At 43.1% G+C, this 12,333-nt stretch overlaps 1 protein-coding gene across 8 annotated transcripts in view; it reads right to left on the bottom strand.

The window, feature by feature from the left end:
- Positions 1-12,333, bottom strand: part of SEMA6D (semaphorin 6D) — a 441,818-nt gene that overhangs the window by 175,363 nt on the left and 254,122 nt on the right. For all 8 annotated transcript variants that reach the window (XM_079953190.1, XM_079953199.1, XM_079953197.1 and 5 more), the window contains exon 4: positions 9,211-9,235. The gene's annotated coding sequence lies outside the window, so the exon portion shown is untranslated. The remainder of the gene's footprint in view (positions 1-9,210; positions 9,236-12,333) is intronic.

The raw sequence follows: 12,333 nt of genomic DNA, 5'->3' as shown, positions 1-12,333 counted from the left end.
AAAGTCTTGAAATGATTGGAGCCATTTTTATAGGGGATTTGCTGTAATAAATTTCGCTACCAATGAGGTCAATAAGAGAGCAGAGTGACTCCAGGGTTTTTATCTACTGTGCACGGGTTATATTGCCGAAGGAACTAAAGAAAAAAGAGCTGGGATGAGGCCTTGCATTTTCAAGCGTCGGTTGCTGTAGTTTCCCTTATTTATAGCTATATCAGCACAGAGGAGGGAATGCCGAAAGATACGTATGGTGCTACACTTCATAAAGCCATAGCAAAGTAACAAAAGATGAAAGGACAACTTCCCCCAACCATTTGAGGAAGTGTCACAGCTTTTGTGGCAGAACACCCATTCTTAAATAGAGCATTTTTCTTAGACTCCCAGAACGGTAATGTTTCCTTTGGGTTTGGGGCCCTGAGCCGGAGGATACTGTTAAGTTGTGGGTGAACATATCAGACGACACAGCGATTCTTCAAACAGCTCTTGTTTATTCACAGGCCAGAACAGAACTGAACTGAAGGGTTCAGTCAGCCTGCTTATATAGAGCTCCAGTACAACGTAACTGTAACAATTTTCTAAAACTATCCAATCACTGAACGTCACTTTCAATCTCTTATTTGCATAACTATCTACAGTATCCCCCTGCTGGCCCAGGGTGAGAACTTCAGTACATAACAGATACTTGTTGCAAAACGCACACCAACGCGCCAAGACATATGCTGCAATGTTAGTGTTTTCATGATGATAATGATTCTGAGGGTGCCCCCTATTGGTTGCTCCCCCAAAGTGATGGCTTTGTGAAACTTGTGCCTTTATCTTACAGCGTGCACCGTGAGCTTTCAGATTCGACATTAACAAACAAAGCAGTCTACCTATGTGGATGCTCGTGTACACTCAACAGGTCTTCTTTTCATTCTTTGTCCCACAAAGAACACGCATGTCGACACAAATGGCAACCATCACGTGCCCCGCTATAAATAGCTTTTAAAGTCCCTTCTAGTTTCAAAAAGCAGATGGGGTGCAAGGCTGCTTGCTCTTGATGGAGTTATGCTTCTTCGGAAGGACAGGTTCGTAGCTTGGAGGTTCTCCTGGATCTTTTGTTGTAGCTCGAGACCCAGGTGGCTTCAGTGCCCCGGAGTGCCTTCCATCAGCTTCGGCTGATGGCCCAGCTATGCCCCTATCTGGACACAAATAGCCTAACTACTGTTGTCTATGCTCTGGTAACCTCAAGGTTAGATTACTGCAATGCGTTATATGTAGGACTGCCTCTGAAGACGGTTTGGAAACATCAGCTAGTGTGGAATTCAGCGGCCAGGTTGCTCACTGGAGCAAGACAGTTTGAACATATTACACCAATCCTGGTCTGACTACACTGGCTACCAACTAGTTTCCGTGCCCAATTCAAAGTGCTGGTTTTGACCTATAAAGCCTTAAATGGCTCAGGACCGCCAAACCTCAAGGATCGCCTCTTTCCATATGAACCTACCCTTGACCCTGATATCATCTTCGTGTGCCGCCTCCTCGAGAGGCCCAGAGGGTGGCAACATGAGAACGGGGCCTTCTCACCAGCGGCTCCCCGTCTGTGGAATGCTCTCCCCAGGGAAGTTTGCTTGGCACTTTCATTACACACCTTTAGGCACCAGGCAAAAACGTTCCTTTTTAACCAGGCCTTTGGTTGATTTGACTGACATTCTATGCCCTTTTAAAGTGTGTGTGTGTGTGTGTGTGTGTTATTGGAATTTTTTAATATTTTGATAACGTATTTTGTGGTTTTATATTCTGATTTTATCTTGTGAACTGCCCTGAGACCTGTGGATATGGGGCAGTACAGTGGTACCTCAGGTTAAGTGCTTAATTCGTTCCAGAAGTCTGTACTTAACCTGAAACTGTTATTAACCTGAAGCTCACTTTAGCTAATGGGGCCTCCCGCTGCTGCCGTTCTGTTCTCATCCTGAAGCAAAGTTCTTAACCTGAGGTACTACTTCTGGGTTAGCGGAGTCTGTAACCTGAAGCGTATGAAACCTGAAGCGTATGTAACCTGAGGTACCACCGTATATAAATATAAATACTAATGCTAATGCTAATACAGTGGTACCTCAGGTTAAGTACTTAATCTGTTCTGGAGGTCCGTTCTTACCCTGAAACTGTTCTTAACCTGTAGCACTACTTTAGCTAATGGGGCCTCCTGCTGCCGCCGCACCGCCGGAGCCCGATTTCTGTTCTCATCCTGAAGCAAAGTTCTTAACCCGAGGTAATACTTCTGGGTTAGCGGAGTCTGTAACCTGAAACGTATGTGACCCGAGGTACCGCTGTACTAATAACGAAGGAAGTTGGCAGGCAATGCTTTTGAACTCCCTGGACTGGTTGTAAGTTAGAAGATCGGCGGGTAGGGATTGGCTGAGGGTAAACAGGGGTTGGTAGGGTACTGTCACATATGCCATAACTGACCAGCCTTCACTGACCTGTGGGTGGCATTGTGGGTTGGGCAACCTGGGGGATAGGGTAGCATTAGCAGAATGAGTGTCTGAGGTTCCACTCTCCTTCCTAGAACAATTAATGCTGCCTTTCTTGAATTCCCAAACAGGGCTAGCGGGTTGATGCAAAAGGGGTTGCAGTTCTTTCCGGCTTGGTATATACCGTATTTTTCGCTCTATAACATGCACCAGACCACAATACACACCTAGTTTTTGGAGGAGGAAAACAAGAATAAAAATATTCTGAATCTCAGAAGCCAGAACAGCAAGAGGGATCGCTGTGCAGTGAAAGCAGCAATCTTGCTGTTCTGGCTTCTGGGATAGCTGCGCAGCCTGCATTCACTCCATAAGACACACACACATTTCCCCTTACTTTTTAGGAGGGAAAAAGTGAGTCTTATAGAGCAAAAAAGTACGGTAAACAATAGTGCTTGTGTGGGGTGTGCAATGATGTACACAGTAGGCCTAGACAGTCTCTCCCCCCCCCCAAGATGTCATTATGGCGCACTCTATTTAAAATGAACGTAGCTAAAAATATAACAGGAAATCGATGAGTAGCAGATGGAGACGGGTCGGGGGAAGGAGGGGGATGGGAAAGCCTGTCAACCGGGCCAGCTTTGTCATTGCCTTGGGTAAACATGGAAGATTGCAGGACAGCAGATTAGACCAGAATGAAAGCAAGATGAAGGCTTCTCCTTCAAATGAAATGGGCTAGCTTTCGGAATGTTTTCTGAAGGATGCAAACAAATGAACGATTTCTGGCAAGACAGATCCATCATACGTGGGACGTGGCCATGGATTGCATCTGACAAGTTGTGTGGCCGACAGGTGAATTAATTATCTTTACATGTCTGCTGTCAGGACCTGGTTCCCAACACTCCTCTGACAGCCATGTGCTCAGAGTAGACCCATAGAAATTAAAAGACCTAAGTTAGTTGTGTCCATTAATTGGAACAGATGTACTCTGAGCGGGAGTAATATTTGATATAACCCACAGTGTATGGACAATGCTTCTATGACTTAATTTAAAACTCCTCATGGACTGTGTAATTTGAATTCTAAGATCTCACTTCCCTGGCCCAAGGCTGCCTAGACTCTCTGTGATGTCAGAGAAGATCAACCAATGGCAACTAGAGAGGAGGGCTAGTCAGAGAGACAGAATGAGAAGGCCAAAAAAAGGCCCATCATTGTGGAGCCGGGGGGCGGGATGTGATTTCTCTTCAAAAACGTCCATTATCCTCTCACTTTAAACTATTTTGGGAAACTGAAAAATCTCAGCGAATACCCCCCCCTCTACAACAAAACCCCTTACAAAGCAATCTGGATTTAGCAGCAAAGCTTTGATGACTACAGTCCATTGAGTTAGTTATCCTGGTTAATTGGATTGATGGTGACAACTGTAATTACCAGAGATGAGACCGCTTCTCTTGTAATTACTTGTCAATCTTCGGAGTGAGTTTGACTTTAAGGATATGTACAGTAGATTCTCCCAATTATAAGCAGGTTAAGGAGAGCATGATATATTGGAACTAATCATGTTTGTTATTGTGTAGAAGAAGTAAAGAAATGGCAGCAGCAGCCAAGAGAATGTCTAATCAGAAGCAACTTTCCAGATTCAAAGTCATTAATCCACAAAGCTTTAACGCTACATGGCTTAGCAAGATAAACACACTACTGAGGAACTGAAAGGATTTTTTTTTTAACCTAAAGAATTACAAATTACTCAAGAGCATTGCGATGCCAGCAGTCACATTTTTTGTTATTACGTTGTTTGAAGAAGAAATGACTTTTTATTTCCAAAATACACATTAAAGATGGGAATAGTTTGAAATACTGTAATGAGCTTTTGCATGTAGGTATAGGTCCCAACATTTAAATGTTTGCTACCCGTACAAAACCTCTGCAGAAGAGAAACTCATGCCTTACCAATAACTGGGATTCAGAATTTGCTTAATGCTCACAAGTCAATTGTTATTTTAATTGAAAGGACACAGGAGGGCAATAAGGGAATTCGGATTATACTCATCTGTACCTGGAATGTGTTTATACCAGAATTGCTTCAACCTTTACAGACTGTGGTCCAAATCCAGAGGTGTGCAGGGATAGATCAGCACCATCAACATTATAAACCTGGTCTATGGCTGGGCGATATCAGCTTTTCAACATTGCGGTATATCACCAGGTCTGGCGATATACCGCACTGTTGAAAAAAAAAGCTGCGTTGGCCTCAGCCTGCGAGGCGCCAGGTGAAATTGCCGCAGCTCTCACCTTGGGAGCTGAGGCAATTTCACCCCAGCGCCTAGAGGGCTGGGACAAGGCAGCTTGTTTGTACTGCTCAGCTGGGGTGCAGGAGAAGAAGAGTTTGGATTTGATATAGCGCTTTATCACTACCCGAAAGAATCTCAAAACGGCTAACATTCTCCTTTCCCTTCCTCCCCCACAACAAACACTCTGTGAGGTGAGTGGGGCTGAGAGACTTCAGAGAAGTGTGACTGGCCCAAGGTCACCCAGCAGCTGCATATGGGGGAGCGGAGATGCGAACCCGGTTCACCAGATTACGAGTCCACTGCTCTTAACCACTACACCACACTGGCTCAAACCTGGTTCTCCCCCTGCTCCCAGACGAGTGGAGAGAGCAGTGGGGATAATAATAATAATAATAATAATAATAATAATAATAATAATAATAATAATTTATTATTATTTATACCCCGCCCATCTGGCTGAGTTTCCCCAGCCACTCTTTGCAGCTTCCAATCAAGTGTTTAAAACAATACAGCATTAAATACTAAAAAATTCCATAAATAGGGCTGCCTTCAGATGTCTTTTAAAGATAGGATAGCTGCTTATTTCCTTCACATGTGAAGGGAGGGCATTCCACAGGGCGGGCACCACTACCAAGAAGGCCCTCTGTTTGGTTCCCTGTAACCTCACTTCTCGCAATGAGGGAACCTCCAGAAGGCCCTCAGCGCTGGATCTCAGTGTCCGGGCTGAACGATGGGGGCAGAGACGATCCTTCAGGTATACAGGACGGAGGCCATTTAGGGCTTTAAAGGTCAGCACCAACACTTTGAATTGTGTTTGGAAACGTACTGGGAGCCAATGCAGATCTCTCAGGACCGGTGTTATGTGGTCTCGGTGGCTGCTCCCAGTCACCAGTCTAGCTGCCGCGTTGTGGATTAATTGCAGTTTCCGGGTCACCTTCAAAGGTAGCCCCACGTAGAGCGCATTGCAATAGTCCAAGTGGGAGATAACTAGAGCATGCACCACTCTGGCAAGACAGTCCGCAGGCAGGTAGGCTCTCAGCCTGCATACCGGATAGAGCTGGTAGACAGCCGCCCTGGACACAGAATTAACCTGCGCCTCAACGCCTCAATTGACAGCTGTGAGTCCAAAATGATCCCTTCCATGGCTCTGCCATGGAATCAGTAAGTAACACTTGATTTAAATCTTTTTTTTTTACAGAGAGACTCATTCTTGCTGGTATAATCTTAATATTTACAACTGGATGAAGGTTTCATTTTTGAAATAATCAATTTCCAGAGTAGTTTTTCCAGTTATATCAAAAAATACTGATTTGGTTATACTATTAGAAATACATAGACAGGTAATTATAAAATTATTGTGAGGTTTAATAAGTTAACTGTTTATATTTGGACAACTTTTCTGCTGTACTTTATTGGAAGGAGAAAAACAATTGTTTCCTTAATCACAATGTAAACAATTTATTTAACTAAAACAATAACATTATAGCATATGTATCCATGTTTGTTAACTGATGTGGTTAAACGGTTTAGTGTTTTGTTTTGTTTTTAAATTTAGACTGAGTTTTAGCACACATGAAAAACTTAAAACAAATCTTTATTTCCTGATGAATAGCCTCTGGACAATAATGTAACTTAAATAGAAAACTCTTTAGAAAGATTTTTCCTCCAGAAGCATTTTATTTTAAAAATCCAATTTAAATTTTTAAAAATCTGATTTAAATAATAAAAATGTTTAAAATTAAAAAATCATTGATTTTTATCCACCCTGTCACTGAGTGAAGTCGACATCTTGGTCTGCTCCTCCTACTGGTCCTGGGTAATATGTTGATATATCACCCAGGCCTACCTTAGTCACCTGTCTGACATGCTCTGATAAAAAAATAAATTGCCAGCTGATGTGGAAATGACAAGACTGGGAAAACAATAAGTTGAGAGGAAGCAAAATTGAAAGATTAATTCATACCCAGAGGCAAGTAGTATTTTATGGGATATGATAATTATAACTGCTGGTACACAAATATGAATAGGCTTGTGATTTTATTTCCAGCATTTTTAAAAAATAAATACTAAGAGTGGTACATTTAAATATATTACAATTTATTTGATATTCACAATATAAATTATCCCCTCCATTTTATTACATGAAAGATATATGCCCAGCTCATATTTGAACGATGACCACTACCTGGGATTGGGCATGCAAAATTAGTTTTGAAATCTCTTGGAGGCCCACGGCTGTCCAGTTCACTTCAGTTTTCAGCACAAATTTTTGGAAGAGTCTTAAAAAGGAATAGGATATTTTCCATGCTTTTTAAAAAGGCACAATGCCTAAACTCTTTCCAGAGCAGGCACATCATCCTGACGTCACCTGAGATTTTAATAACACAAGTGGTGCCCATTATATATGACCTCTTAAGTTGAGTAACAATGGAGCAAAGTGTCCTTCTTTTATGCTCTAATCTCCGAAAATGAGATCCAGACATTTCCAGCAATCCTTTGATTGATACTATTTGAAAGCTGAACAACTTGGTTAATTAGCAGTCCTGTAGGGGCACTCTCTGAAGTGCACTGAAAACTATAATTAAAATATTACATTACAGCAGTATGAGAAGGCAATCTACTTTTCTTTTTCCTCTCTCTCTCTCTCTCTCTCTCTCTCTCTCTCTCTCTCTCCTTCTTTTTTAAAAAAATTCTAAGCCTAAAAAACATTCTTTCCCAAAGGTGCTCTGCTATTCTCGTAGACCTCTACAAAGAACCCATCCTTTGTGATCCTGCTTCAGAGGTTAGGTGCTTGTCCTTTTGTTATAAGAAAGAAAGATAAAACACCTCTCTTGTTAAGGATCTAAGCTCCAGCCGGTCACTTCCTGCTTGATCTCTGGATCTTTTAAATCCCAAACAAAACCAAGGATTTGTGACTGTTCCAGTTTATAGAACTGATGCCATTGTCAAAATATACTTAATTTAAGGGCATATATATATATATATAGGGGGGAGGGATCAACAGGAACAATACATGATTGACTACATTTGACCCTTTTCACTGTGTATATATGTTTCTTTTCTGATAACAGAGCACCAGTGATAATTATAATATTTTTTTTAATAGTTATCTCTTTATTGTAATAAAATCTCTATGTAGTTTAACTTGTTTCCTGCCCTTCCTCCCAAAGGAGCCAATGATCACTACTGAAAACATTTTTAAAAGCTGGTCTACGTAAGGCTGTAGCTGACGAATCGGGCTAAGTTGGCATAGGCTCTCCAAGCCACAGAGCACAGTACTGGGGAAACCCAGCCAGATGGGCGGATATTATTATTATTATTAATAATAATAATAATAATAATAATAATAATTCCCAGCCTATGAACCTGTTCCTTCAGAAGGAATGCAACCCTTCCCAGAAAAGATTGTACACAATCCACAGTACTTCTGTGTTATCAGCATTCAGACTCAGTTCCATAGCCCCTATCCAATCCATCACTGCTTCCACACCTGTCCAGCACCTTAACAGTCTCTCCCGATTCCGATGGAATGGGTGTCACCAGCATGCAGCATTTATGATGCATCGCTAACATTGACACTTCCTGGGAGTATTCACAGAACCAAGCGTTACAGAGATCATTTGTGGGAGTTCTTTGCACACCAGGGGAAAGCGAAGGCCGCAGAGGTACACTTGCAAATCTTCCTCTGTTAAAATTTACATCCTGCCTTTCTACCGATGGCGAGCAAGACAGCTGATGTCAATAGCATGAATACAATAAACTATAAGAAAATGCAATAAGACAGCAATACAGTACAAAATAAATAACACGAAAATGAGTTTTGTAAAACGTCAATAAAAGCAACCTGTGGTCTTTTACTTTTGGGAAAAACCCACTGTCAATATATTTACAAATCAGTTTATTGATCTTTATTTTGCCTTTCTAAGTAAGGATGTCGGCTACAATGGGAGGTCATTAGAGATGGGGTTAGTTGGGCCTCCCTGGGCAAGGAGTTTCAGAGCCCGAGAGCAGTCACCAAGAAGGCTGCATTCATGCGAGGTTTCAGACACATTAGGGGTGGGGAACTGTATTACTAGACATTCTACAGGTGTGTCCTCTATTATTATATAGTGCGCACACTCCCTCAGAGGTGGGTAACCTGTGGCCTGCCAGATGTTACTAGATCCCATTCAGCATGGATGAGGGATGCCAGTGGCAGTGCCTGAAAGAGCTACAGACTTGGCTCAGGCACTCAGCACCGGCAGCTTTAATGCACCTTGCCAGACGGAGTTTCTTTTGATTTAACATCTCTGGCCAATGTAGAAGAAGCACCACTTGTATGCCATTTATTTAGGTAATACCGATCGCAGGGCATTAGCACATCGCCACAGTGGAAACCTTTTTCATTAGGCTGACTTTGAGAAACACATACATGCATGCTTAAAATGTTGGAAACAGTGGCCCATCCATCATCAAAGATGGACAGTACTTACCTCCTTCAGATGTTAAATGTTGAAACTAGAATGGAAAGAGAGAGAGAGGGAAGAAATGAAGCAATTCATACAATCTCATTCATGTGCAGCTATGATTTGTTCTACGCAGTTGCAGTTGCACCTACAACTGAACTGACATAAATCTGACATAAACATAATCTGCTTTATCCAGTCTGCTTTATACAAATCAATGGGATTTCAGTTTTTGTTAGGATAACTTCCCCATTTAAATGAAATTGGAATGTTAACTAAAACACAGAAAAGCTGGTATGGGATGCAATGTTAAGCTGAGCATAGATGCATGAGTGTGCAGATATCCACAGCAAAAATGTTCATCTGCTCTGCCTCTCCCCTATTCTTCTGGCTGCCATGCTATCAAACCATAGTTTGCCTTAGTAGTATGTTGAACCCTGGCTCATGGTTTGTTTTGCTCTAGACAAACCACATGCCCTAGCTCAGATTTGTCCTTGGATTGTTGCTTGTGGTTGGTCTGGTGGAGATGCTCCAATATATTGGTTCACATCAATATCCTAAGTCTTTACTGATGCAAGCGAGTTCAGCAAAGGATGGCCCATTTGAGCTGATGGGGGTACTGATCTCAACCAGCCCCCACCTGCCTGCCTTCTTATTTATAACAGTTCCAGGGGGGTAGCCCTGGCTGCTAGCTTCCCCCTCAGTATCAGTACAGTGGTACCTTGGGTTAAGAACTTAATTCATTCTGGAGGTCCGTTCTTAACTTGAAAGTGTTCTTAACCTGTAGCACCACTTTAGCTAATGGGGCCTCCCGCTGCCGCCACCGCAGCGTGATTTCTGTTCTCATCCTGAAGCACAGTTCTTAATCCAGTGTACTATTTCTGGGTTAGCGGAGTTTGTAACCTGACGCGTCTGTAACCTGAAGCGTCTTTAACCCGAGGTACCACTGTAATGTCCTTGTAGAACTCAGGTGGGAGCAGGATGGGGATAAAATTAGAATTAGTTGATTCTGCCTGTCATTTTTTCTAGCACCACCTACTGTTGGCCTCCCAGTGAGAAGGGTCCAGCATGTAGGTGTGTGCATGCTTCTGACATTAATTTAAGAGCCCCAAGGACAGAGTCTCCAAAATGTTTGAGGACTGGCTCTCAAAAATCCACAGGTGTTATACAGTGGCATTTCAATTGTTGACATCTCTCTCTCAAAAGTGGTCACAGAATCAAAGAGTTGGAAGCGACCCTGAGAATCATTAAGTCCAGCTCCCTGCATTGCAGGAATATGCAGCTGTCCCATATGGGAATTGAACCTGCGACCTTGGCGTTATCAGCACCATGTTCTAACTAACTGAGCTATCCAGGCTGACAAATCACATCAGCTTCAGAGGTAATGATGGGCACCATGAAAACAGCAGCATTTCTTGCTGGAGCCAATCTCGGATGAAGTAACTTGTGCTTTTGGTAAGTTTTGCTCCGTAACTTTTATGCAAAGACAAATCTCCAAGACCAGCTGTTGGGAAAGCCCTTCCCTTGCAGATCTTATTCATCCCTGAATTTCAACGCATTTTGCAACAAAGCGTGCAGATGTATCAACTCCTTTGGCGCAATCAACTACACAGACCCAGATATATAAATACATATCCTTTTTATACTTTGTGACTAGATATAGAATCCTTTCATTTTAAATAGTTCAGGGATAATGAAGTATTTCAACCTTTTAAAAAAAACTGCTGCAAGAATATACAAGCTGTTAAGTTTAGTTTAAAGCTCAGGGTCCTCTTTAGTTTTAGTTTCCCTCTCCAAACCCTTAAAAGAAACAAATTATATTTCAACATGTAACAATGCCGACTAAATGTGATGATATCAATTAGCACACTTTTGCTTAGAGCATAATGTATCCAAGTACATGAATAATCCACGAAGATTAACATCTTGCCATGGAACAAGTTTTAGGTGTCTGCTCACTCATACATTCCCAGGGGAGAGCTCCAGAGATGTATTAAACTGATTTACTGATTTTTGTTTTGTTTTATACTTGTTTTATGAAAGAAACTTTCTTGTTGATTTTATGCTGTGCACTGCTATGATATCCCACCCCCAAAGTTGGTGCTATAGGTTTTGATTGTGTGTAAATTAATTAATGAATGCGAAGAGGTTGTAGTCCTCGGACATTATCACCCTAAGATGGAAGACAAGTAGTGTGGCACTGTGGAGACATGCCCCAGGCACTGCAACTGTGTGATGAAACGAAACTTCTGCAGCAGGGAGCTTTGCGTGGACAGGCGGAGTCCCCAGATCCCGAGCGGCCCCCCCCCGTCATGTGGAATAATGACTCAAGACAACGTGCTATGGGATTAAATTGGCCACAACTTTATTAAATTTCAAATGTGGGTAGGCCTTGGCTCAGGCATTGGGCGTTCTCCCTCCCCAGTCCCCAGCCGGGGACCTAGGGAGCATCAGGGTTATCCAGTGTGTGTGGGGGATGGGCCGGCTCTGGAGAACATATGTTCAAGCAGAGATAGCCGCCCCTGTTACGCCGCCGCTGCAGGGGAGAGCAATGACGACCTTTTGGCGTACGGTCAAAGCCTCTCTTCAGAAAACCCCTTTAACGGGGAACCCTGGTATCGCCGCTGCAAAGAGGAAGATGGATTAAAGGATTCTGCCCAAGGCCTGTGACGTTTTGCTATGGGAAAGGGGAACCTGCCAATGCAGGGAAATTCCTTTCCGGCCCTTTAACAGCGACCTTAACGTAGCAGCGCCCGCATACCTGTGAAGAAAAGTTAACCTGCAAAACCTGTGAAGTTAACCTGCAAAATAAGACATTAACTGAGGGTGGGTAGGGTGGGAGAAGCTCTGGAGCCAAGTGAGGATTCCCAGGTAAGATCCTCCCTCTATTGTGGGGGCAGGTAATCCCTCCCCTACCTGGCCTGGTCTCCTTGGCAACGCTTCCCCCAGGTGGGATTGGACAACTGACTGAGGTAGGCGGAGACCTCTAGGTATCCCACCTGAGGGAGGCAAAGCCAAGCCTATGCTGTTGGAGCTGCTCCAGATCTAGGGGCTGCACGCGTCCACGCAAAGGGCGCCCCCCGTTTTAAGCGGGGAGCGGTCATTGTGTATCCACAGAAGCTCTTCACTTGACTGAGAATCCTGGAAGAT

Source organism: Podarcis cretensis, assembly GCF_951804945.1.
Source record: "Podarcis cretensis genome assembly, chromosome: 14".
Taxonomy (NCBI): Eukaryota; Metazoa; Chordata; class Lepidosauria; order Squamata; family Lacertidae; genus Podarcis; species Podarcis cretensis.
The sequence above is the reverse complement of the archived record's forward strand: the minus strand, read 5'-3'. Positions and strand labels throughout refer to the sequence as shown.